Raw genomic sequence first — 25,840 nt, forward strand, 5'->3', positions numbered from 1 at the left:
TGGCAACGTCAAAAGTGTCCCCAGACCAATTTACCACCAGAGCTAAATGTCAGCCATGGACTGGGGATGGCACCTCAAGAGGACCCAACAACATTAATGCACTTGAGAAGGCAACATGAGAAAGAAAGAATTCATGAGAGAAAGATTTGCCTAATACAAGCTGTGTTTTAGGGTCTGTGTATAGCTGGTCCATAATGTATGGTCTTCCTGGCCGAATCTAAAATCACAAGAGCAGTGGAAAAACTGCTTCAAATGTTTTTTTTGATGGACCTTTCGCCTCCTAAAAGCAGGCAAAATGTGTAAGGAAAAAAAAGTCTACAAATATAGGATAAAATGTTGGAATAATCACCAAATCGTGAAATCATGTATGGTACTCCCCGCTTTGAAAGAATGTACTAGTACTAGGATGGGTTCCTAGAAGTACCAACATCTGCAGTATTAGTACTTTTGGGTTTACTTCACAGCTCACGATTGAGCCCTAACGATGCAAACTAAAAAAGACGATTAGTTCACTTAGCAAAGCTGTGCCAACCTACTAAAAGACACCTAGTCATTGCTTGAAAGAGCCAAGCAGACTGAAGAAATACACACTAGCAGTAACGACCAGTCAATAAAATGGATGTTTGATGTAAACCAAGTGTAAAAACAAAACAAAAGGTCCGGTCACAAGGAAGGGAGTGCATGCAGAAGATGAGGTACTCTCAGGAGAAAGATGCAACTCAGATAATGTCAACTCAGGTAAGAGAATAGTGCACCAGCTAGCAACTCTGAAATTAGAAGAAACAGCAAAGACAACCAACAGTCACTGCATGAGACTAAGACATACCCTCATTCAAAGTCTGAAAGCAGGAAACAGGCATGTCATTCCCTGTACCAGAAAAGGTTATAAAGATGCATTCACCCAAGCTAAGCAGGATTGGGAATATGAGCTGTGAGAGGAACAAGTTGCAGCCACTAGGATGAATATGCGACGTTACATCACCGTGTTTACACCGCGATACCTTTACAACGCAGGCATTACAACGCAAGTGGTTACAAAGACTTGCGCAATAGGGTGCTGAATTTAGGAATAGTATGATTTACTATTCCAACTCCAGTCTGCGTACAGTAGGGAAGGTGTTGGAATATTAAACCATACTATTCCTTAGGTTAGAGCGTCATTGTAATGACTTGCGTTGTAATACCCGCGTTGTAAAGGTATTGCGGGGTAAACACCGTGATGTAACCGATGTTTCGCCACTAGGATAGGTGATGCCAAGTCATTCTGGGGGATAGTGGCCCATGGTAACTGCAATGCTGTCACCAGCATTAATTACAAACTTCAACCCCAGTCCTGGGTGGACCATTTTCGAGCATCTATGCAGCCAAGTCCATAGGTGCGAATGGAGAAATGGAAATTGTTACTCCCTGTCCTTGTGGCAGAATCACCCCTCCGACCCTTGAGTATAAGGATGTTGTGGAGGCAATTATGACTGTTCCTACACATAAAGCCCCAGGCCCCGATTCTATCCCCGGGAATTTATTTAAGACTGAACGTCTGATTTGGGCCTCATATTTCCAGCGGCTCTTCCGCTCCCTGTTGGAAGGTAGCCCGATCCCAGCTTTGGAAAACTCCTGAGATATTACCTATTTATTAAAAAGGCTGTGAAGATTATCAAGGGAACTACAGGTCCATCAGCCTTATTGAGTGCTCCCAAAAACATTTTTCCCATCTCATTCTGAGACAGCTATTGGACTGGGTCATGGACAACTCCATTCTCTCTGACTTTCAGTCAAACTTTAGAAACAGGGTCAACACGGTGGACCCAAATTCTCCGCTTTTGCTGCCTGTATTGGAAAACCATTATGCTCGACAAATGCCACTTATATGTGGTCTTTGTCGATCTAAGATCAGCTTTTGGTTCCATCCCTAGAAGTAAGTTGTGGGAAGTGCTGAAGGAGATGGGCATCCCCGACAGCCTTTTGTCTGTTCTAATCAGGCTACACGTGCATAACACAGCCAGGGTTAGATATGGCAAAAATGGCGAGCTCACTGACCCTTTTAACACTGAATCTGGTGCTCACCAGGGCTGTGTGCTTGCTCCTACGCTGTTCATGTTCTACATTAATGACTTAGTTCAGGAAATAGAATTCCCAGGCAACAGCTCACCTAAGTTGGGCCCCATGAAATCACCACACTGCTTTCTGCAGATGACATGCTACTAATATCTAAAATTCTGCGTGATCTGCGGGCAATTGTAGATCGTTTTCTACATTTTTGCAGCACACAAGGCCTTGAGCTCAACATCAATGAAACAAAATGTATGGTGCTCAATCCTTATAAATCAGCCATAGCCAAGATCATGGTGCAGGGTGTTTCACTTGAACAAGTGCAGGAGTTTGTCTATTTGGAGGTATGTTTAACTCACAAAATGAGCCCGAGTCACACACATAAGGAAGAGGGCACTGAAACTCCAACAAGAAGCTGGGGTCATGTCTAAGCTGTGTAAGAAGGCCCATGCATGCACCCTTGCCCCAGTGGTGGAGATTTACAATCTACAAGTAAAAATGTAGGCTGCAGAACTCTGGGGACACGCTGGGTCTGACGAACTCTGCAAATCAGAAAACAGGGTTGTGAGACGTGTCCTCAACCTTCTGCAGAGTGCCCCTCATCTCCCCAGGCTCATAGACAGGGGCGTCTGCCCTATCAATCAAGCTATCATGGCTAGACACATCATGTACTGGCATAGACTATGGTGTTCAGAGGAACTGTAATCCTACAGAGCTTCGGTCAAGGCACTTAAATTCCCCAGGGTATGAGAAGATCACCTGACTTGTTTATATCAAATCCATGCTGTACGAACTAGGTATGCCCTCTCTTTAGGATTCACCGGGTACAGCCAAGTCTGTGTCTCGCTCCTTGATTAAAAATCGTTTAAAGGAGCATTTGTGGTTGAGGGAACTCAAAAGCGTCAAAGCAGGGAGTATGACTGATTTGTTCTTGGATCTAAAGATTAAACCTGCTTATGAATCATTTCTCGACACTCTCCCGGGCTCTACCCCATTACAACACTACTTAAAATGGAGGTATGGGATTCTCCCGGTGAACAGTTTCTATGTGAAGTGAAGCAAGAAGTACAGTAGCTCGGGTATGTGACCCTCCTGGAACCTTGCGGAAGAAACCCTCCACCACTTCGCTTTTTTTTTGCCCTGCTTATGCCAAACCACGCAAGCAATGGTTAAAACCTTTGTGCAAACTTTTGGGCTTCCGGCAGCATGTGCCTGCACTTCGCATTCTGCATTCTAATACCAGCGAGCTGGCTGTGTTTGCAACTACCAAGTTTTTGCACGCTGCCTGGCTTTCCCATATTCACGGTGCTCAGTAACGAAGTATTGATTCTTGTGCGTCTATTAACAGTGCATTTTTAACTGAACTTCCGAATTAAGTCCCTATTCTTCTTTTTACTTGTGTTCAACCAAATGTCTTGCAGCTTTTTATTCTACTTTTTATGTGTGAATGTACTCTTGAGGCATTGACACTTTCTATGTACTAACTACTATTTTACTGCTTTTAATCTTTTATCCTGTTTTTATTCACATACCATGGATTTTTATTTTTTTATTTTTTTTATTTTGCAGTTTGAATAAATCAATACAAAAATAATAAAAGATAAAAAAAACATGCATAGTCAGCGCAAATACGGTTATTTAAGATCAGAAGCCTGGGCCATAAGTCCTTGTCGAGCCAGTACACAAAATAATACATACAAAGCAATGCCGATTTACAATATATAACACTAGCACGACAGACTACTGTCCTTCTCCCTCCAATTTGAAATCGGGGCCCACAAGCTATTTCCAAAATCCCGCATTTTTTTACCCTTCTGCTCGTACAGACATCTCTCAATATTATGTATACTCAACAGCCTAGAAAGCCACATTTGAAACGAGGGGGCCATAGTATCCTTCCAACCTGATGAGATTAAAATCCGAAGCACAGCCACAGAAATAAAGACCAAAGCTTCTTCAGACTTTACCAGTTTTAACTTATGATCACAGCCCAATAGCATCAGGGTAGGGGATAGGTCGATCTTATGGCCTAGCAGCCCCTCCCAGAACTTTCCCAATTCCCTCTGGATTGAAATCAATGAGCTGCAATAAAAAAACATATGCAAAAGATCGGCTTGCCCTGCGTTACACCTAGGGCATCTATCATCTGCCCTGAACCCCCAGGCAAATAATTTAGAGGGAGAATGATAAAGATTAAATATAGTTTTATAATGCTGGGCCCTCAAGTTTGTAGATCTAAAAAAAAATGTATTTAAGGTGAGGGCCAAGTCGAGATCAACATCATGGTCTCCCAATTTGACAGCCAGAGAGGACTCCGTTTTTTCCATATCATCCTGAAGTCCTGCCATGAGAAGCTTATAGACCAATCTGATCTTCTTACACCCCTTTATTAACAATTCAATCAAGGGTGCACCCTCCGATAATGAAGGCTTTGGTCTCAATGCCTTTAATGACCATGCTACTTGACCATACAAAAACCATTGATTGACCGGGATATCGAACCTCTGTTGGAGGGCGTCAAACCCCAGCGGTTCAAGGCCTCCCCAGATATCCCCAAGAGTCTTGATGCCAAGATCCCTCCAAACCTGCAAGTTCCTATCAGCACCCGCATAAGGGAGCAGGCTGGAATTACACAGATGGAGATATCGGTTTACCTTTGGAATTTTACATAGTCATGACGTGGACCTCCAAACCCCCCATGCCCCTTCCAAGATCTTCAGGCGGGGCCTCTTATAGTACCTACGATCGACTTCGCGCAACAGCAGTCCAATGGCCTTTCTCCCTATTAATAACTCAAAGATAGATGGCAAGACCTGGGCGACTGGATTAGTGACACCACTATTTACCTCCCACTGGAACAGGGTACCCATTTGGGACAGAAGACAGGACCAATGATATAATCTTAGGTTTGGTAGGGCCAGCCCTCCCCTTTCCCTAGGGAATGACAAAAGATGTGTAGAGCGCCTGACCTTGCCATACCGCAAGATGAATCTTATAAAAATAGAGTCCAGATTTTTAATCAATTTTTCCTCTAATAAGAGGGGTATGGCTCGGAACAAATATAAAATCTTTGGAGACATTGTCATTTTTAGAACATTTACCCGCCCAATCAAAGAAAGGTGTAACACGTCTATTCTCTTTAGCTCTGCTTCGATGGATTTCATGAGTGGGGGATAATTCTCTGCTACTATTTTCTCCACTAGGGCATTGATCTTAATCCCTAAATAGATCGCCGAATCCACATATCTCATATCGCTTTTGACTCTACTTCCAGTGCAGATTATTTGCGTTTTGGACTCGTTTAAGAGATAACCGGAACGACTACCGAAATCCTCTGCTATTTCGACCAAGGCCGTAAGCGCCTGCTGAGGGTTGGTTGTAATGATTGCCAGGTCATCAGCATAGGCCAAGATTTTACTGATATGACCATTACAAACCACCGGACTGATCCTGGGAGACCCTAGTATCTTCTGTATAAGTGGGTCGATATACAGAGCGAAAAGGATCGGGGAGCAGGGACACCCTTGTCGTGTGCCTCTCTTTATGGCTATCTTCTCCGAGCTCTCACCCATGACCACCACCCTTGCTACAGGATCTACATACATACCTTTAAGAGCTCTGATGGCTTTCTCCCCAAATCCTCTCCCCGCCAGCACTCCCCATAAAAAATCCCAGACCACCCGGTCAAAGGCCTTTTCTGCGTCAAGCAGGATCATGGCCATCTCCCCTCCCCCGGCAACCTGGGCATCAAACAGCGCTATTGCTCTTCTAATATGATCCGTAGTACTGCGCCCCGGTATGAACCCATGTTGCCAGGGGGAGACGAGATCGGCAATGATCCTGCCCATCCTTTTCGCCCAAGATCTTCGAATAAATCTTAGTATCTGCGTTAATTAGCGAAATTGGGCGGTGAGAGCCCAATTTCTCCCGGGGTTTACTCTTCTTATGGAAGACTACAATGTTAGTTTCCCGCCAAGAATCTGGGACCACTCCTGTACACAATATGCCGTTAAATAGATCCATTAATAAAGGAATGATCTCTGATTCAATACATTTGTAGACCTCCAAGGGGATCCCATCCGGGCCTGCGGCCTTGCCCGAGGCAAGCTCTCGCATAGCCTCCATTATCTCACTCCCACTAATATCCCTCTCCAGTTCATCCTTCTCGAGGGCGTTAAGTCGAGGACCATTATCCACCACCTCCTCCCCCTGATAACCATTCCGGGTTTCCTCATCATACAGGCATTGGTAGAAGTTCTTAAAAGCCTGTATATCTCGTTAGCCTGCGTAAATTCCTCCCCATTTTCTTTGATCAAGGAAATTATATTCCTTGCTTTCCCCTGTCTTATTTGCAAAGCTAACACTCTACCTGCCTGTTCTCCCGTTTCATAGCGATTGGCCCTTGATATTTGATAATCGCCCATAGCCTTCTGTAATTCTGCTCTAATTTTCAGCATCTCTCTCTGACTCTCACTGCTATCCCCTCCATTAATTATATCCTTCATATGCTGTTCTTCAGCAACCGACAAATTCCCCATTAACCTTTCTACCTCCCTCCTGTCCTCCTTTCTTATCCTGGCCCCAAAGCTTATAGATTCGCCCCTTAGAGCGGCTTTAAATGCCTCCCATACGCCGTTTCTGGAAATACTATACCTATTAGCCGCAAAAAATTCAGCTACCCATTTCAAAATATGTTCCGTAAATCTTCTATCTGTCAATAATCGTCTTTCGAATGTACATCTAGTCCTGACCCTATAGAATCCAGATATTTCGTAAGACAGTATCAAAGGGTTATGATCCGACAATAATTTCGGGTATTTAATTATTCCTACTCTATTTATTTCAGTTGAGGATATAAAAAAATAATCCAGCTTTGTAAACTTCTGGTAGGGGTTAGAATAATATGTATAGCCGGGCTTTGTTGGTTCTTTTTCCCCCCACACATCCTTTAGCCCATGGGAATTAATAAGGGCTTTTACTACCCTATGGACTCTTCGTTTCCGACCCTGATACAGAGCGGTATCGCCCCAATCTGCAGATATATTTAGATCACCACAGAAAATTATGGGAGTAGGCCAGCAAGCGAGCTCTAGTTCTAGGGAGTCGAAGATCTCAGGATCGTCTTCATTTGACCCATACACTACACAGAGTGTCGGACCCCTTTCCAATTCCGCTAAAACCCATCTACCGTGACTGTCCAACTTTGTCCTCTTGACCCCTCCCAAGAATGTTTTTATTAAGATCGCGACCCCCCCTATTTGTTGACGATTGGGTCGAGCAAGCTGCCAACTCATAACCACTAAGGGCCATGAGGTTCCTTTTAGACCAAGGAAGGTGGGTCTCCTGAAGACATAAAATATCAATCCTATTATTTTTAACAAAATGAGCCAATCTTAGACGTTTCCGCCAATCGTTTAACCCACCTATATTAACAGAGCATACCCTAATGCTTGCCATCTTGACAGACTATTTGAACATCGTAATGCACCTGTGGTTTAGACTGCTTCGGAATCTCTAAGGCCATAAACTGACTAAAAAAATAAACAAAAAAATATACACTGCAATTTTTTCCCCTGTTTTCCCCCACTTAACCCCCAAACCCCAGCCACCCCTCCTACTACCCCTGCCACCCTCCCCGCCACTGCGAACCCCACCCGGCTCGCCGGCCCTCACCCACACCCTCCTTAGTGAAGCGCTCAGATCTAATCTGTGCATATAATGGAGCTGCAGCAAACGCAATGAGGACAAGCGCCATAGTACCGAAATATATCATCCTCTTTTAAGGCCCCTTAGCCCATTTTTAGATATTACTTGAATCAACAAAAAAAAGAAAAAACTACTAGAACCCCCCCCCGCCCCATCTCCCAACTCATGTCTGACCATTCCCAAGAAGAGTCAGACTATTTGCCCAGAGAGTCCAAATACTCCTTCGCTTTGATATCGGATGTAAAAAATAAAGTCCTCCCTTCATTGATGATTTTTAGCTGGGCCGGGTTTATAAGATAAGCTTGCATCCTCTTCTCCTGAAATGACTTAATCATTTACCTCAGTCGCCATCTTCGCTCTACGGTCGAATGACAAAAGTCTGGGCGAACGAAGAAAGAAAACCCATCGCCGCTCCTCCTAGCATCTGGTCTGGCCTTTTCCGCGATGGACTGTCTCAGTATGAAGTTGCCCAAGAAAATCAATACTGCTCTGGGTTTATCCCCTTCTTTAGCATTGCTACAGATCTTAAAGGGGATACGGTGGACTCGTTGTACTTCGGCGGACCAATTCCAGCTAGAGAGTCCTGGGAATGCTTGTTCAAAAAGCTTGATAATAAATGCCCTTATGTCGGAACCTTCGACCCCCTCCGGGATCCCCAAAACCCTCAGGTTATTCCGGCGGAGCCTGTTCTCCATCTCCTCCATTTTCCACTGTAGGTCCACAACCTGGGAGCATTGGGCACTGACTTTACTACTGGCTACAGCAACCTCTGCCTCCGTGGAAACCACCCTCTCTTCCAGATTAGATACTCTGTCCTCCGTATTCGTGCAAGCTTTAGAGAACTTCCTGACCACTCCCTGCATCTTCCTCATAGCGGCCTGCGCCTTACGATTATCCTGGCGAGTCTCTTCTCTGTGAGCCAATATCTCCTGATGTATAGTCTCCAAAAGTGAGCGATGGGTAACGTCCGCGGAGCCTCCCTGCGGGGCTAAGTCGGGAGAGTGATCCCCACATAGTTCTTTGTGAGAGTGGCCTAATTTTAAAGACTGACTCTTTGCTGCCAGGGGCCGCACTGTGGTTGCAGGGAGGTCATGCTCAGGGTCAGATCCAGAGCCCAAATAGGAGCTGCGTTCATCCTCCTCAGACCACTCCGCACCATCAGAGACGGAAAATAAATATTCACTCGGCACTTTCTCCCTCTCGATGATAATTCCTCCTGGCAACAGATCATCATTCTGAGGGTCAACATTTAATGATGTTCCTGGTTTTAGCTGGACTCCGGTAACACCACCCCCGCTAATCTCCCCCAAAGTCCCACCAAATCCCTTGCACATCTCCAAAAGGGCCGGGGTCGGGGTCGGGGTGATCTCCGCTGGGAGCCTCTCCTCTGAAACGACTTCCACCTCAGCAAGAGCGCAGGCCAAACTTGTAGTAGTAACTGAGGGTATATCCGATAAAAGAGTCGAGTCAGTACATTCCTCGGTACTCAAGGGGGGATTACCGGCGAGGCTTTCCACCATCGTATTTACAGTGCCCTCTGCTTCCTTAGACCCCTTCTCCTTCTCCTTACCGACTTTAGAGAAGATGTCCGCTATTGATGCAGCTACTTGTCGGGTCCTGCCTGCTACCTGCTGCCCTTTTTTCTTTTGTTCCAGGGCTCCTCGCCCGACCTCGTTTTCCTCTGCCACGACTACCTCCATCTGCTGTTTTTTTTAATGGAATAACCGTTTAGAACCCACAGCTGCTTTAGGGGCCATAATTTCCTTCTGAATCCTCGAGCTGGGCGAGCTCCAGCCGAGACAACCACCGCCAGCAGACCTCGGCCGTGTTCTGTACGCTGCTTCCCCTCGCCGCCTCTGAGCCTGACTCCGCCCTTTCTCGCTCCCGCGGAGCTCGCGGAATCCGCGAACAGAGGGGAGAGCCGCAATCGTGTTCAACACCCACTGTACAGACTGCCTCGAGAGCCCGCAGCAGGTTAGTACCATTGGCATTACCGTTCCGTTGCTCAGCGCTTGCCGGATCTTGACTATGCGCTTAACGCTAACGCTCAGTGGGGCTTAGTTCCTTGCCCTCACTGCCTTGCTGCATCTGCCACAGCTACGCGGCCGCCATCTTGCTTCCTCCTATCAACGTCTCCCAGAAACTCTTCCTACCATGGATTTTTCTGTATTGTGTTTTATTAATTTTATATGCGAAATAAACAATTTTGATGACTACCAATATGGAAATCTCCATCTAGAACCACAAATGACTTATCTAGTGATACCAACTCCTCCAACAAAAAACAACATCCAGGTGGCTCCTCAAAGGAGGAGCTTAAAACAAGGATACGCGGTTAGAATATGCAATGAAGTCTGACTCTATCTAAAACTGCGACACAGTTTTGAAACTGTAGTACAGCCAAAGCAGTTTCAAGTTAAGTAATGATGGAGTAACAGGTAGTGTCTTTAGTATATGTGAGCGAGGCACGGATGAACCAAAGCTGGCATAAATTTACATGGTCAGCAAATCAAATGGCACATAAAACATGGAGCACGTCACATTGCATGGTACCTCGCAGTAAGGATCATGGGAAGAAGGCGGATATGTGAATTGACAATACGATGTTGCAGAAGAGGTCCACACAGAGTTGCTGGTTGAGCATGGCTAGTAGAGAATACTTGATCAGACTACAAAACACAGGTAGAAATGGAGAAACCATGTACTATTTATGAGTGTTTAAGCACATACATTGCTGCTACAGAGAGGAGATGCTAAACTCGTGTTTCACCAGTGTATTTCCCCACTGTGTCCAGAAAATACTGGTCACATGAATTGAAGAGTAAGGCAGGGTAAACATTAATATATACTACTTCCTCATTCTCGAAGATTGCCATATGTGTATGTATTTATGTTAGCAGTAAGAATGCATGTCCTTATTTCCAGAACACGTTTCCGCTGTGTGTTCGTGATGGAGTAACCAGTTCCTTCAACACTTTATCACCTGTTTGCAGGCGCGTCATATTCTGACCATCAATTGAGGTTGTCTTGAAGCAGATGAGTGGAATACGTGTAAATCTTTGCATGCTTTGTGCTCAGAGTTGGTATTTTCATGCCTCTGCTGTAATGCTGCATCTACTTCGATCAAAAATGCACAACACTAAATTTGCATCCATATGAGATTATTTGCAAGGACACTTGTACGATAACCCTACGAAGGGGTCTTACTAGGTATACGATGCCATAGACTCAACTTGTCCAACCCTCATGCCCCTTGCTTGTTCGAATAACATGTGTAACTCTGAGGTGCTGCCCGCAGATGGAGTCCAGCTGCACCTATCTGCATTGTACGCATGCATATCTATGCAGCAAAACATCTTCACATCATCACTGGTCGTGGCCCAAGCATTTCGCTGAAGCACTAAATTCACGAAAACTGCCCATGAAGAAATTCCGCTTGCAGAACAAATTTGTTTCCCTGATCAGACTATTGTGAATATTGCAGGATTTTTCAGTGTTCATGAAATGTTTAGCTTTCTCATCTCAAGTAGAATTGACAAACCACCACAAAACACCACGACCCAAAACAAATCACGACAAACCATTTATATTCCATATTTTTAGAAAATGAGAAAAAAATTGAAAAAAAAGGCGTTTCATGGTGGGTGTCATGTTTTGCGTTTATACAAAACACTATTTCTTACTTCAGCTGCAAGCTATAACTCTTTTTAATGTGCTTACTTGTCTGTCTAGTATCAAAAGTCACAAAAGTAGCTTGTTTCCAAGATTAAAGCTTAGAATGACAACAGCAATCTATGGTAGTAAGGATATGATTGATAAAATGCAAAACGTCCTACCATTCTGTGAGTGTGTGCCTCTTTTTCCAGAAGTTGAACTCAAACACCACACCTCATATAACTGATTTGAGGATGCAAAATGTCCCCTATTTTTGTGTTATGGAATCTTCAATGTGACATACTTCCTTTTCAGTTAGAATATAATGTTTTTCACACCTTTTATGGTTAATTGGAGTACGGAAAAAAGTAAATGAAAAGTGGCAAGACAGTTCAATATTCAGAAACTGGCTCTATGTTCTTTCTCATTTAAATATTGTGATATTCACAAATTCGCTTTTATTGTGTTCTAATTTTATGTCTGAAAATGTTTGAATTTTTTATGAGAGGTGGCAAGATATTACTTTTGGAAACAGACTTATTCCTACTGCTTTGTCATGGAAAATTGAGTGAAGACATACAGTGGGAAAATGAAAATAATAATTTATGACCATCATATTGAATGTTAAGTTGGTTTCAATGACACTTTTTAAGGTAATGTTTTACAGATGGAACATTTACAATTACAGTATTGTCATATTGAGAATAAGCCATAAGGCCCAGATTGTAGCTGGGTTGACGGCAGCGGATATACCCATTGCTATCCAACAACGTATGAATGAAGTGAACTACAGAATTCTGTGGGAATCTGAGGATGTTCTGCTGTTGTGGGAAGAGTTGTACAACATATACCTTCATCATGAAAAGATATGTCCGAATATGTCACATAAAGGAGGCAATTAAAAAAAATTACTGGTAACTGGATTTTAGGGTGATCTTTAACAGTTTTTGATAGTAACGTGGGGGAGCCTACGCATAAGGGAGAATGCCAAATACATAGTGATATATATTAGGGTGTTTGGAATGCAGAATTTGTTAAGTAGAAAATGGCAGGGCGAGTGGAATTATGCGATTACACGCTGCAGCATCTCCCACCAATAATATGGATTTATTGCACGTGCCTTATACTCTGACATTAGTTACATGGTTTGCAGATTTCAACCAAAAACGCAGTTTCATCCCTAAACAGGTAAAAAGTAACTACAAATGACATTGTACTTGTTTATGCACCTGTTGGAGCTAGCAAAATCAAACTGTCACAATTCAGGGGTTCATTGCTGTATTCAGGTGTTAAACTGGTGCTAATAAGGGGAAACTATTGCACAGACAGTATTAATGCCCCCAGGTTTACGAGCTGGAGAAGGGCTTCTGGCTGCATCATGAAAAACATCCTTACAGGCTTAAATACAACTGAAACAGACATTGTTCTCAAGGCAGAAGTTATTTCATAATGGTGCTCAGAATATAGAAAAACTACCAAAGAATGTACTTCACTTTTAATTATTTGAGGTCTTGAACATTACAGTACTACCTAACCATATGTTGTGACAGCTGCATACATGTAACATGCAAAGCTGTTCTGCATGGTTTTTTCATATTAGATATAGGTGCTTCTAAATACTCATGTGTGGACACAGAGTAAACTCAACACTGAAGACCATTTCTGAAACATACCTGGGATATACAGACTCAAAGAAGCACACATTAGATTATCATAAGTGTACACCTAGGTCAAAAACCTACATGTATACATTTTTTCAAACACACACCATACTGCTGTTGGGGTCAGAAGGGATGGTATTAATAATATAATGTTCTGTAGGTTCCATCACATAACATAACACATGTATTTGCCAAGCGCACGTTCACCCGAGGGTATCTTGGCGCTGAAAAACAGATGTTTATTGTTAGCCAACTCAATGGTACTCCAGGCATTAGCCTGAATTCTAATCTGCTCTCCTTCAGGTAAACCTCAAGGTCCACTTGTTCAAACTTCATCTAATAACAATAATAATAATACCAGCATTTGTAAAGCGCACAGCTACCTCCGGAGAGGTGTCCCGGCGCTGGGGGTCGTTGGGAAGATTAAGCGAGCTATTGCCCAGAGTCACATGGTGCTAGGCTAACCTGCTGCCGGACCGGAGATTGAACCGCGAACCCCATGGTCCGGGGTCAGGAACCCTGGCCGCTGCACCACACCTCTTCCACTTCTACAAGACAAAGGAGCCCCCGACTTGTACTTCTTCATGCTGAGTTCTCTCTTCTCTCCAGTTTATTATACCAATATTCTATGTAGAGCTTCTTATGGCGCCTTGTCTTTTACCCCTTTAGTCTTCTCTGTCCTACGACAAAAAATAATATTGGCTCCTACTGTGCATTCTTGTTACTTCTACTGTATGTGAGTTTTGTTCTTTGTAAAGCACCCAACTGCCCCTATAGCCAGTTCCACACTAAATAAACCATGTATGTCTATGAATACTTACATTTTATTGAGCAGTACCATTTCCAACAGGATCTAGTGAATGTATATTTTCCTTTACTAAGAAAACTTTGTATTTTGCATACAGCTTGGGATTTCTTTTGTATGAATATTTGTTAAAATGACAACACAGTGGGGTAATAATCCCATAGAATGTGTTATCCAATGCGGTATAATTTGCTTTTCACGTCACATCATTTGGGCTGCCTGCTTTGCATCATAGTTTGGAACTCCACTGCCCAGAATGCCTGTCGTCATGGGTTTAGACCTAATCTTTGCAAATGAATGTAGCAGACATCACATGACTATAAAGTTATGCGACTGATTCGCACACGTTTGTCATGAGATGTAGGTCTTACAGATTTGTAGCATTTCAGTATATCCCCCATCTGTGATGAGAGGAATAAGCAAGTGCATTCTAATAAATAGCTGTAACTTTGGTCCCAATTAATCTCCTGTTAATCAAGAATGCATTTATTAATTACAGTCACAACAAACATGGTAAATACAGCTTTTGCTTTTCATGTCAGGTAAACACCACTTCTGACTTCGCTAAAGAGAATATCTCTAACAGGCATTCATTTAATTAAACGATCTGTCTTTACTTCCTGCTATTTTTTGTTTCACCTCAGAAATTGCCCCAAGCTTTGCTTGTCAATGCTGAATCTATCGTGCCATCTGCCTCGAACAGGATCACACTCCAGCAAACACACCTGAACCTGCTTTACACAGCACTGCAGTTATGTGGGTGTTTATCTCCACATCGCAAGCGATCGCAGAACTTACAAGGCACACCCCACTGACTAAAAAAGGAGTTTGTTGAAAATAAATCTCATTCAATGATCACTTCTTTCTTGTATTACAGTTCTCATTGTTAAGCCAAATTATCTTGCAATGCCTCTCTTCATTCTGTGATTGATGTGTGATTGGATCAGGATAATAATTAAGGATCATATCAAGCAAGTCACATGCCCTAGAATCGAGCATGTTAGGGTGATCATCTACATGGTCATCATAAAAACATGGAAAAAGGGAACAACCATCTACATCAGTCTGGACCATCATGAACATACAAGACCAATAAAAGAATACACAAATCTTAATATGCAGGTGTGCATATATGCAGATAGGTACACACTTCTTATTATAGCCACCGTACCAACATTCACTGGCACCTCACCTCCACCAAACCCACACCAGGACTGATAAATCATTGGCATGCGCATATATCGGTAAATGTATTGTAATATAAAGACAATGCAATTAGCTTATGGCCCTATACACACAAAAGGTAGACAAAGTAACATCACATATTTTATTGCAAGCAAAAAATGTAGAGGTTTGCACAACCATGCTTCTTTAAATGCAAATATTTGATAATCCGACACAATGGCGCATTTGGGAAACAGTCAAAACATCTTAGACTTCTCTGACATCACAGTGGACAAGCCCACCCCCTCACCTTCACTGACTACACACTCATTCCCTTTGGTCTGCACCTCCCCCATCAACACAGAACTACACCCACAAAAAACGCCAGACGCAACAAGAACATGATCCCCAAGGAAACCTGGACACTAGAGCCCCAGGCCGCTGCCCACTGCGCCAAGACGACCTCGCTAAACCCATTACCAACTTCAACAACTGGATAACCTCCTGTGCAGACTCCTTGGCCCGCCCAAGATCATCACCATCCACAGCACAAACTTCAAGCTGACTGGTACAAAGAAGATCTGTGACTCTCCAAACTCCACTGCAAGCAACCAGAACGCCAGTGGAGACGCACCCATGCCAAAAATGAGAGAAGCACCTATAGAGCAGCCCTCTGGTTCTGTTGAGAACAACGCCAACAATGCCAAAAAGGTTTTCTCCGTGGTAAAGGACTTCACACCCCTCACTGGCAGCTCCACGACCATCATCCCCTCACAGGATCCACAGGAATGTGAAAAATTATTTAAAATCTGATAACTTGTGATTGTATGTCTTAGATGCTCCAAGGCTACTTGAAACAAACTGCTTTTTAATATTTTAACATTGTTCTGGTGATTTTACTGTAATAGCGGGAGACAGTGGGGGAATAAGGGAAGGGTCGGGCAAATCAAGAAGTCTGAAACTTTTTAGCAACACTTGTTTTACCCTTACTTGCACGTTTTGCTTAGTTGCACTATCAGCACTTTCTCTGGTGGTGCTTCAGAGCATTACAGGAGGTAGGCTCTCCTTGGCCGTGTTTCGAGCCAGCTCTATAGCACGGAAGCGGGCACCATTTTGGCAGGCATTCCAACTTTTTTGATTCACGCCCGGCCACTCTATATAATGAGGCCCGGAGCGCGGACGCAAGAGAATAAGACTGTGAGTGGTGATTTTAAGATCTTATAATTGTGAATTTATGTTTTAAATACTCTAAGGCTGCTTGAAACAAACTGCTTTTTAATATTTTAACATCATCCTGGTGAATTTAGTGTAGTAGCGAGAGACAGAGGGAGAACAAGAGGAGCGTTGAGCAAATCCAAAAGCCTTAAACTTTTGCGTAACACTTGTTTTACCCCTACTTGCACGTTTTGCTTAGTTGTACTTTCTCGGGCAAGGCTTTGGGGCATTACAGGAGGTAGATTCTCTTTGGCCGTGTTTAGAACCAGCCTGATAGCATGGAAGCGGGCACCATTTTGATTGGCATTTCAGCTTTTTGCATCAAGCCTGGCCACATTTCCTCCCTTGAGCATTTCGAGGACCGCAGGATTGAATGTATGTTTTCTGAAAATAAATAAAAGTCTGTTAAAAAAAAAAAAATCAAGCCCGGCCACTCTATTTAATGAGGTCCAGTGCATGGACCCGCACAGTGGGCACACCGCTGGCAAGCCAAAGGCAAGCCCATCTGCGCCCGTACATGGCCAGCTGGGGCCGGGGGCCAGAACCCCTACTCCTCTTCGCCCAGATGGTACTCACTACACCATAGAGACCCTGAAGAGCCTTAATCATACACCCAGAAAAGTATGCCATCATTTGATGGAGCTGGCCTTCCTACCTATTAAATGTCAAGCATGTGGCTACAGGTACGGCATCCCAACCTGTTGGCCTTTCGAAAATCTTTAAAAACCTGGCTGTTCCCATGAAACCCCCCTCGACTTCAACTGTACTTATTCAGCGCTGGGAGGCTCACGGGCAGCTATGCGCTTTAGAAATCTAATAACATTAACATTAACATTAACAGATAAACCCACAGATGATGTCCTTGCTGCAAAGAGTCCTCAATCAGCAGATTCATTGGAGAATAAGGGCCCCCGGCATCAACCAAAAACTGCTTGGCTCATGTTTCTTCTAAATTGCAGGTCGTTACCCAAACACAGTTTGGAAATATTCATCCTGCTGGAATACCAACAACCGGCAGCTCTATTTCTCACAGAAACATGGCTTAACAAGGACAGCGGTCCAGAAATTGCAATAGCTCTCCCACTAGATTCTGTGATTGCAAGAAATGATCAAACCGGCAAGTTCGGGAGAAGGGTCGCCATTATTTTCTAAACCAATTTTGAATGCAGGCCCCCCCAATAACCATTGCAGACTGAAAAAAACTGGTGTTCTCTTTCAAACTCTCACTCATTTACATTCTCAGGTCTGCTCCTCTGTAGACCTCCTGGGCCTGCCATGGAATTTGTACATACCTTCCCAGAAACCATAGCACTCCACAGTCTTCACTCAGTGAACTTCACACTCCTGGGGTACTTGAATATTCATCTGGAGGACAACACCTGCACACAAGCATTAAATCTGTCAAACAACTTAAGAGAAATCCAGCTTGCACAGTTAGTTATGCTCCCTACACACAATAAAGGACATGCACTGGACCCCATTTTTACAAATTCGACCAATTTAATGGAGAATGACCCATGGCATGTACTCTGGTCAGACCATCTAATGGTTGAGTTGTCCATCAATAAGTCAGAAAGAACCATACACAGTGCCGCTTACTCCAAACGGACCAAGCAGTGGTCCAACCTTGACATTACATGATGGAGAGAGGCATTGCAGGTCTCAGTGTGTAATCAGGATGGGGATGTTAACACTGCTTAAAGGGCATTTGAGAAGTTGATCTAGTCATCCTTACAGACATTGATCCCAAGAAAAATGCAGAAGTCCCCCCCCCGAACCAGAACCAATGTTACATGGTTCACACCTGAGATCAGGGAGCTAACGAAGGAATGTAAAAGGGAAGAAAGGAAATAGAGGGTACATTATGATGAAGAAAGGAAGACCATCTATACAAATCTCTTGAAAGAATATCAGCAGGCAATCAGCTAGGCTAGTGGACTTTGTTGACAGGATCTCTCAGTCCTCACAAGCCTCCAAAGAAATTAACATGATTGTAAACTCCTAAAATTGCAGAGGAGCAGGTCCTCCTCCTCCAAGAAACGCTGCGAGAAGCTTTCCAAGTTCTTCATTAGCAATGTCAGCCTTATCTATGATTCCCTAGGAGGGCACTTAGACCCGCATCCTGCTGCTAATGGGTGTTTACTAAACAGCAAAGCCACCCCATCTATCTCGACTTTACCCCAGCGAAGCAGCAATGTCCTCTGGGAAGTAGCAAACACATTTAAATCTGGATTTCCCTTAGATCCAGCCCCCATTGACATTATACTGAAAGGAGGAGATATCATCCTACCAGTCCTGACCACCCTAAATGATCTTTCATTGGAAAAGGGACACGTCTATGACCGCTGAAAGCAAATGATTATCAGTCCACTGCTGAAAAAGCCCTCCTTATAGATCCAGATAAGGAAGAGAAATACAGACCAATCTCTTAGATCTTGAAGAAACTGGTCAACAGTTATTTGACCAATTTTTGGGAAACCCGTAACCTTCTACATCAGACTCAAACCAGTTTCAGACCTGGATATAGTACTGAGATGGCTTTCTTACTGGCCACAGAAGTCCTCAGGGAAACTTTAGATCAAGGTGACTCAGCTGCTCTCATCCTTCTTGATGTAAGCGCAGCCTTCCACAACGTTTCCCCCTCTATCTTTCAACATATGCTGGAGGTGCTATGACTCACGGACAACACATTAAAATGGCTGACCTCTTTTCTGGGTAACAGAAGCTTTCAGGTCAGGGAAGGACCTGTCAGAGGCCCATCAGCTCAGATGTAGAGTACCCCAGGGCTCATCTCTGAGCCCCACCCTTTTTAACACACATGTGCGTTCCTTAGTTGATATAATTTGCTCAGCTGGTTTTACAATGTTGTCGTACACTGACGACACCCAGATCGTGGTCTCCTTGGCACCTAACATCAGCCAAACTGCTGCAAATCTAATCTTCTACCTGGAGCAAGTGAACAAATGGATGACCACCAGTTGCCATAAACTGAACTGCGACAAGATGGAGGTCATGGTGGTGGGGAACAACCCCTCCATCTAGGACTACCTTACCTGGCCCTCATGCCTGGGTGACCGACCTTCCCTGAAAGGGGAAATTAAGTGTCTGAGAGTCTTCTTGGACATAGACCTTACTATGGCCTCACAGGCCAAGAAAGTGGCAGAAATGGACTTTGGTCTTTTCAGAGCCCTCAGGAAGATAATCAAATGGCTCGCTGTGGAAACCCGAAGAATGGTGATTTAAGGTCTCATTTTGTCAAGATTAGATTATGGCAACTTGCTTTACCTCCGCAGTCCTGTGTATGTTACCAGGAGGCTGCAGATTATTTAGAATGTTGCAGCCAGAGTTCTGCTGAGCCTTCCAAAAACATAGTCTGCACTGGTCAGCCTTCATTGGCTACCAACAAGTAAAAGACTAGAATTTAAAACACTATGCATTGTACATAAAGTAAAACATGCCTTAGACCACATATCCTTAGTAACTCATTGTCCCGCATTCTTCAGAAACTACTGAAGCATCAATGAGCCAGACCAGCCCTCGTAGTCCTGCACTGGCTTCAAGTTAAAAAAAGAATCTACTTCAAAGCTCTGCGTATCTCACAACGGGCCATCCATGGAAAAGATTCATTTATCATTCAGTCCCTACTTACCCCCTGCACTCCAAGAAGGGCCCTTCGCTCTAGCAATCAGGGACTTCTGGTGGTGCCCAAGATCAGACGAGCAAGGAATGGAGGCCGCTCTTTTGCATTACTTACCTTCAGGCCCTGGAAAGCTCGCCCGACTTCCCTAGAAGTTGGGTGTCGGAAGTCTCTTTCAGGAAAATGCTAAAAACCCACCTGTTCTAAATGTGGCTTTAGGAAGTGGTTCATCACAATTTTGTGGAGCGGTTGCTGTCAGCAACTTGCGCTGTGAGGCTCGTGTGAGTAGACATACACTATACAAATACAACTGGACTGAATTGAATTGAATTCATCTAAGAGCTAACGGTAATTTGCTCAGTTTCAGAAAGCAACTAAAGACTCATCTGTTCACATAAGCACAGGATAATCTCTCTCACAACTCCTGTCAGCACTGAGAAGCCCGTTTCTGGGTAGCCATGCACGCTACAGGAACTGGTAACATAACATAACATAGCAAGCTATCTGCACCCAGCTCTCCCACTCTTCACTACTTCAGTAACAAAATCAGCATCATGTGCTACAGCTTTCCTTTACCAAACATAGAAATCCTAGGGTCTACACACGTGCCAACAGTGCCAGTGAACAAATAACACTACCTCCAAGTTATTGCATGAACCAGTGCGGTAGTAGTCAACCTATTTGGTGATAGTTAATACTCAAAGTACATCTAAGGGCAGATCCCTTTTCAGGACGTTATCCCTCACTCACCAATGGTGACATGCTTCATCATAGGGACTCTCCTCCCAAAGGAAAACCCTAGTTCCTTTGAGGGCTACAACCCCCTCACTGAGAGGGAGGAGCTCAGGGATGTTTTATATTTGGGTTTAGAGGATCGACTAAATCCACGTATGATGAGCAAGGATGTATGAGTGAGGATGCAGGGCAAAAAAAGAGAAAATTGTGAAAATGTGAGAAAGTGTGATAGTTAAAACTGGCTAGGAGGCATCAAAACCATACTTTAATAAAGATATGCCTACTGTCACGATTAAAAAAGCAGTACACCAGCGGTATGGATTTAAACCGCTATGGTGTGGTGTTAAATGGTCAACATGTTTCAGCCCTAGAAGACCCAAACTGGATCAGGCTTTCGTCAGTTCACTTTATTACAAGCAGCAGTTTTTTCCGTTGGCACGTGTGTAGACCCTAGGATTTCTATGTTTGGTAATAGTTGTTTGGGGATATAATCCTTAGTGGTCTTTAAAATGTATTCCCTTGGACCCTCTTCTTTGAACTGTCTTGTTTGTTACTACAGCTTTCTTTCCCAACCAGACCAACACACCCTCACTGCCCTCCTACACCTCCTACCCTAAGAGAAGAATATCCAGGAAACTGCTAGGACCTGCTGGCCGGCCATCAACACATCATAAACTGCCACCACATGTACCCCGTGCACTCAGGGGAGCCATCGGACCTATTCCCACACTTCATCTTCATCAAAGGACTTGACCCCATCTGAATGCCATCATACTACCTCTTGTAAAGAAAACCTGTGCAGACCCAAAGATTCTTGTAAACTACAGACCCATCTCCCTCCTTCCTTTCCCAGCTAAATTCCTAGAAATACCCATAAACAGCAACCAGTTCAACAACAACCACCTTCTAGACCCTCACCAATCTGGATTCAGGACTAATCATGGCACCAAAAGTGTCTTCGTTCCTAGCACCACTGTCATTCTTTTGATCATCAAAAGAGGAAACACAGCAGCACTCATCCTGTTCGACCTCTCAGTCACTTTTGGCATTGTCTCCCATCCTATTCTTATCCACAAAACTGGCATGCATGGATTCGACCTCAGATGGATCAGCTTCTTTTAAACTGAGCACAACCAATTGGTCATCCTGGTGCCATACATCTCCACCTCCAACAACTTGATCTGCAGAGTCCCCCATGGATCCTCACTCAGCCCCACTCTGTTCAATGTCTACATGGCAATGCTTATCAACACCAACATCACCTGAGCCCAGGGAATCAGCATCATCTTGCACGCCGAAGACACCCAGCTCATCCTCTCTCTTGCCAATGAAATCCACAACACCCAGATGAAGTTCACCACCTTCATGAGTAAAGTCACCAACTTGGTGAAGACCAACTGCCTGATGCTCAATTGTGACAAAACAGAGGTGGTGCTCCTTGAAAAAGACACCTCACTATGGACCGCAGCCTGGTAGCAAGCTGAAGTAGGACCAGCATCCAACCGATCTAACCAAGCCAGAAACCTAGAAATAAGCACATATTAAGTTATGGGAATTGTAGAGCGCATAGATGCCTCAACAATGGGGCTTCACTGAGATAGGCCTATAGAACACACAATAGCAACTGCCTACACCCCAAAGGAAGGGGGGCAAGTTAGATGGAGAAAAGCTATGTCTTGAGAGATTTAATGCCTGAAAAGCATATGGTTTTGGATGTTTCTGATGGAGAGTGGAAGTACATTCCAAGAAGAAGAGGCCAGGGTGCAAAGGATCGCCCCCTGCTCTAACTCTCCTGATTTGAGGGACAATGGCAAGGCTGAGGTTGGCAGAACACAGAGAGCGTGTGGGCCAGTAGGATGAAATAAGATGGCTCAGGATCAGGGTTCCCTGGGAGTAAAGAATCTTGTGGGTGATGCAGAAAGTCTTCCGCAAAATCATAAAAAAAAAAAATCTGGAATATAATGAGAGCTTGGATTTGGCACAGATCAGGAGTAAAAGATTTCAATATTTTCATGAAAACAGCAAGAATTAGATTGCCTCTTGAATTTTTGGATTTCAAGTTGGAGATCCTCCTTACCACAAACACCCCAGATATACTGTGTTTATCAGTTAGATATTTTTCTGAGATGCAATGCATAACTTTGAAGATGGACAGGCAGTATTGTAAAATATAGCAGTCTTCTATGGAAGCCACTGTAATGAATATGGCATATATTATGGATCATAATTAGTACTTTAATCACATCGTAATATTGCTGATTCAAGATTCAAGATTTCAATGTCCTCACTGCCTCTTACTGAATAAGGCTGCCTGGATGGAGCAATAGCATCTGCTCTTATAGAGAAACCTGAACTAGAAGAGACCTAGAGACAGATTGTTTTAGTATTTCTGTTGAGTTGCAGGCCCATTTTTCAAGAAGAAAGGTGGTATTGGCCACCCGAAATGGCCAGTTTCTGGAAAATATAGTTTGGGGTATCTTTTGTTGAGGGCACGCTAGTCTGAAGATATTGCTTTCCACTAGGGAAAATCATTTCAGTGATATCAATAATGTCAGGATGTGATAAAAAAAGTTCTTGATCCTGTGGCCAACTTGTCTTGTAGGACAGCTTTAAGAGGAGCCGGGTATAGTTTGCGAATCTCTAGGAGTAGGGCGTTGCCATGGTCCAACCTTGAGAACAGAAGTGATTGAACTACATGTTTGAAGTCCTGATCTGTGATTATAGGATTGATTCATGGTAAACTGGTTGAGTTGAAATTGTGCCCCTTTGGCCATGAATTGATGGGTGTGTTTAGATTAAAGTTCGATCCAGAAAAGAAGTCAAGAGATGTGCTACAATTGAAGAGCTGTAGGTCAGCACTGTGAGTGCACTGAGCCATGTTCCCAGTAATTTAAAGAAGGTAAGAGAGGAGCTCAAGAGGAAACTTGTTTTGAGTGGGTTCAGACCATAACAGAGCCTGAATACCAGCAAGCCACGAATTCTACATCTTCAGGGAAGGTAATTTCAGGCACAAGAGAATGTCATCGATGTAAAACTGATATAAGATGTTAGAATTGTTCAGAATGGTGACATGTGGTTAGATGTGTAAGTTGAAGGGTGCGGGAACAAAAACATTTTTTTCTAAAACTCTTCAGTAAGTTATGTCAGTGTGATTTGCTGAGGAAACTACACCAAAAACAAGAATTGGCAATGCCAATAGGTTAGGCTAATGAATTCACTGTCATGTCAGATCTAACAATCAATGTAGGTTAATGACTGCCGTTCTCCCATCTGTACTACTGCCAGGGAAAACACCATAAACTATCTAGTTTTCTAAGATACTCTAATAACATTTCATTTCGTTATGTGTGTGCCCAGTGCTTCTGCTGTACAAGAATAGACAAAACGTATACAGAATGCACAAATAATTCAGATTTAGCTTGAAAGCGCAATGTAGGATTCTGTGCATTGCAAGTGAGGTTTGGGAGAGACTCACTGTAGGTTAAACATGGAAATAAAATATTTAGTGCATAAAATGCAATCTAGATTTGCAAATAGAATGTAGAAAGGTGTGAAATATTGCCCTTTCCTGCACATAAACAATCATTCCCTGCAACACAGACACCCTTGCACCATGGTGCAAGGGTGCCTGCGGTGCAGGGAATCATATCTGCAACGCGGGCACCCTTGCACCCTAGTGCCAGGGTGCCTATGGTGCAGGAAATTATCCCTGTAATGCAGGTACCCTTGCACAATGGCACAAGGTTGTTTGTGTTGGTGCTAGGAAGCTATTTGTAGAGCCACGGCAAGGGAAAACACAGGGGTGCACCATATTCTTGTAAATACGTTGCATCCCTGCTTTTTTTAAATGACTACGCATGGTGTTGTAAAATGTGCCCCTGCTCTGCGCCATTTCCTTGTGAATATACCCCTGTGTCTTTGCCAGCTAGTTAACTCTTCATTAAAGACGGGCAAAGTTCTGGAGCTTTTCAATTGAGCAACGATCATCCCACTGCTAAAAATGCTTGGGATGGACTTAAGTGTACTCAAGAATGTTTGGCCTATTTCTCTTTTCCCACTTGGGGCAAATGTCTTGAAAGGGTTTGTTGGGACAACAGTAAGTATCTGCAGGCTCTCAAGGTGCTCTACAAGATGCATATAAGATTCCACCCAGGACACAGTATGGAGTCAATTATGGTCTCTTAACTTGATGATTAAATTAAAAGGATCCACAAGCTTCAAAAAGGTTTTGTGAGAGAATTAGGATAATCATCAGTCTGGATGTACAGGAGATTACTGGCCTCAAAAGTACCCTAGGATTATTCTCATTCCTCACAAGTTCACCAAAGGATTTTTTTGGCATACACCGTGAAATGATAACTATTATAGCAATAGCTTTGTATATGTATTTGTATGTCAATATGCTCGGAGGGAAATTGTAAGAAATTGGGTTACTGGTTGAGGGGGGTGGAAACCGTCTCAAGCAGCTACCACAAGTCTTCTCAGGGTGAAGTCACAAGCAAACCCTAAATTAACCAGTTCTAAGTCCTCGGGTAGCTTGGCACAGAGCAGTCAGGCTTTACTCAGAGGCAATGATTAAAGTATTTGAGTAACGCTTCAAACAGTAACACCACCAGTTTAGAATAATAGAGTAACCTTTATTAAATGAAACAAGGCCAAAATAACAAAAATCCAATTTGTCGAACCGAAGATATTACATTTGAAAGATTTTAGTGAAAATAGCACCAAAAGGCGTGAAGAACTCCTTGGTGATATCTGGTCGCTTCGGACCAAGATAAAGTCACCAGTTCAGCTTGACCGTGATGAATCATGGGCCGGCTACAGGAACTAGAAAGACCCACTGAACAGAGTACCTTAAATTTTGGTTTGCGGAGTGATGCGAGGATCCACTTCTAAGATGCATCGCGCAGGCGATGAGATGTGTCAGTTCTGAGATGCAGCCAAGCTGCTGTGCGAGGTCCTGCATCATTTTCGAGGATCCCATTGATCAGGGCTTCTGATGCAAAGTACGGAGTCGAGGATGTGCCACGCAGTCCGCGCAATGCGTTGGTTCCAAGGAGCTGCGAGGCTCTGATGCAAAGTCCAGTGCCGTCATCGTGGCTGGTGTCAATGAGGGATGCGAGGACCTGCACCAAGAATGCATCACACAGCAGCAGTTCAGAGGCTGCAATGGACTGCAATACAATGTGAGTCTTTGCAACAGTTCCATTCCAT

At 43.7% G+C, this 25,840-nt stretch overlaps 1 long non-coding RNA gene across 1 annotated transcript in view; it reads right to left on the reverse strand.

Annotated features, from left to right (window-relative positions):
* LOC146863987 (uncharacterized) overlaps positions 1-25,840 on the reverse strand; it is a 481,032-nt gene that overhangs the window by 431,332 nt on the left and 23,860 nt on the right. Inside the window, exon 3 of the long non-coding RNA XR_014976598.1 lies at positions 17,547-17,633. This is a non-coding gene — a long non-coding RNA (uncharacterized LOC146863987). The remainder of the gene's footprint in view (positions 1-17,546; positions 17,634-25,840) is intronic.

This window comes from Triturus cristatus, chromosome 2_1 (assembly GCF_964204655.1).
Source record: "Triturus cristatus chromosome 2_1, aTriCri1.1, whole genome shotgun sequence".
Lineage (NCBI taxonomy): Eukaryota > Metazoa > Chordata > Amphibia > Caudata > Salamandridae > Triturus > Triturus cristatus.